Source organism: Euprymna scolopes, chromosome 45 (assembly GCF_053919585.1).
Source record: "Euprymna scolopes isolate OS-2025 chromosome 45, ASM5391958v1, whole genome shotgun sequence".
In the NCBI taxonomy this organism is placed as follows: Eukaryota; Metazoa; Mollusca; class Cephalopoda; order Sepiida; family Sepiolidae; genus Euprymna; species Euprymna scolopes.
In genome coordinates this window covers 36,747,544-36,750,234 of record NC_136526.1, presented here as the reverse complement: position 1 = coordinate 36,750,234, position 2,691 = coordinate 36,747,544, and the positions used below count along the sequence as shown (strand labels likewise).

Genomic DNA, 2,691 nt, shown 5'->3' with positions numbered 1-2,691 from the left:
CAAATTTGGGGCAGACAAGTAGGTTTCTGAATAGTACGACGTTTTTTTTCTAACGTATTACTAAAGAAATGTTGGTAGCGGTCACCATTTTTAACAGGCGTCATTTTAAAGATGAGTGTTGAGGTGGACTGAGAGTAAACAAATACCAATCGAATTATCAAACAAAGAAATTTTGGCGTTTCTACACTATTGGGACGGAATTTCAGAAATCGTAAAACTGAATTTCACTTGAAAACAATGGTGTCTACATATTCCTCATATTTTAAAGACGATTATATCCAAAAAATTACGAAAATCGGTAGGGTAGAAAATTATTTATTAAAGAAAATAAAAATAGACTTTGATGAAAACGATTGAAAAACACAGGAGAGTTCAAAAGTAATATAATTTTCCGTTTCGATTTAAACAAGATGATCGCAATTTTTCACCTGATTGAAGTCGTTTTTTTTTGGGGGGGGGTACTTGTACAGTTTAATCAAGACATTAAAAAAATGAAAATATCGAAAAAAAAAAGGTTATATTGTACGTATCCGTTTTTAACTGAAGATCTCTGAAAAAAAAAATTCACTTAATTTGATCGAGTAGTTTTTTTTTTTTTTACAACGAAAAAACACATTTTTATGAGAGCACGTTGAAGACAGACATCTTGGTTTTTTTTAAATTTTGTTTGGAGTTTATAAACGCCACGAGGAGATAACTCCATAAAGCGCCGACACTCCCTCCCCATCTTTAATAATTAGCTTTATCTTGCTAAAAATCGAACCTTTTGCTCGGTATCATAACAAATTGTTTTTTTTCCTGTAAAACAAAAATTACTTGGTGAAATTAAGTGATTTTTTTTCCGGAGAACTTCATTCCGTAACAGATACATACAATTTAAACTTTTTTTTCGATATTTTCATTTTTTTAATGTCTTGATTAAGCTATACATCTACCTGTGTTTTTTTTTTTTTTTTTTAATAATTCCGTAATATTCAGGTAATTTCGACTGCATTATTTGGAAGCTACCATTGTAACTTATTAGAATTGAACAACAACAACAACAACAACAAAAAAATCAGTAGAAACAATTGTTTTTTTTATCTGAAAACTCCATTTATTGACTAGAAAATTTCGTCCCAATAGTGGAGAAGCACCGAAATTTTTATTTAATATTTTGGGTTTGTTTTACTGTACCTACACATAGATTCGAAAAAGTTGTCACAAAACAAATATAGAACAAATAAATGTTATCAAAGGCAAGATAAGTTACTTTTCTACCAAACTGGATATGTTTTTAGTGTTTATATTTAACGTAACATCTTTATTCAGATCGAAAAACATACAGTGTTTACCGATATATTCGAAAATTTAAAATGGCAGACAACTCTGTCTTTGAGGCTGTAAGTTTGGGAAAATTAGTTATAAATAAAAAACCAGACAAAATACTGTTAAAAACTCGCTCAATATATGTTACTGTGACATAGGCTGACATATATTCGGCGGGGTTTTAACAGTATTTTGACTGTTTTTTTATTTATAACTCCTTTTCCCAAACTTACCGCCGCCTCAGAGAGAGAGAGAGAGAGAGAGAGAGAGAGAGAGGGGGGGTCGGCCGCCATTTTGAATTTTCCCATACATCGGTAAACACTGTATGTTTTTCCAGCTGAATAAACATGTTACATTAACTATAAACACTAAAAACATATCCAGTTACGTAGAAAAGTAACTTATCTTGCCTTTGATAACATTTATTTGTTATATATTTGTTTTGTGACAACTTTTTCGAATCTATGTGTACAGTAAAACAAACCCTAACTTTTTTTCTGTGTAAAATTGAAAAATTGCACAGGAAACAAGATGAACTAGAATGTAATTCAAAACTAAGCAAAGAAAACAACCAGTTGTAAATAACTTACATTTTTTTTTACGTACTTCCGTTGTTAAAGAGTTTTCATAAGAAAAAGGAAACAATATTAACTAAAGCAAATATTTCACAATGAAATCTCTTTTTAAGACTTGGGTTATTATTTTGTTTTGCTATTCATAGATTCAGGGAAGACCTTGATGACATATTTCCCTGAAGTCTCATTCAAAATAAGATATCGTAAGAAAACGGTGTCATGGCGGACAGCGGACTAATTATTATTATTACCCACAATGCATTGTTTACTTCCGCCATGCATTGATGGTTAAATTAACAATTAAGAATATTTTGAAGTTGTTTAAAGTTGTCTGGCAGAATGGATTTTTAGACGAAATAAGCCTTTATTGCTCTATAGACTATAAATGGACTTTTTACAGTATTCTTCTACGCTCCCACACGTTTCGAGATGTTTTGTTTTTATTTCTTAATATTATATTTTTAGGTGCTTATTTAAAATTACGCTTAATCTATAATATAAATCTCATCTGTTTAAATCTATGTATGTGTGTATGGGCAGTCTTGCAGTTTATCCGGACAAAGTTCGACAACTCTAGAAGGGTCACATCAGTATTTTACACCGTTAAATCTTTTTTTTTTTTTAAATTTTTTTTGTTCATTCAATTTTCATCCCAACCAAGGCACAGTGCTTCTTTGAAGCAGGGGGTTACTATCAGGGACTTAATTAGCGAGGTCATTATGAAGGGAGATGAGTAGAAAGATGTTTGTTAACATTACACTTGAACTTCTGCATATCAGTGCAGTTGGGAAAGCAGAATCCCGGAAGG

At 31.1% G+C, this 2,691-nt stretch overlaps 1 protein-coding gene across 1 annotated transcript in view; it reads right to left on the bottom strand.

Moving 5' to 3' along the window:
• LOC145269169 (uncharacterized) overlaps positions 1-2,210 on the bottom strand; it is a 43,326-nt gene extending 41,116 nt beyond the window's left edge. The window contains exon 1 of the mRNA XM_080124778.1: positions 1,899-2,210. The gene's annotated coding sequence lies outside the window, so the exon portion shown is untranslated. The remainder of the gene's footprint in view (positions 1-1,898) is intronic.
• Between the last annotated feature and the right edge of the window lie 481 nt (positions 2,211-2,691).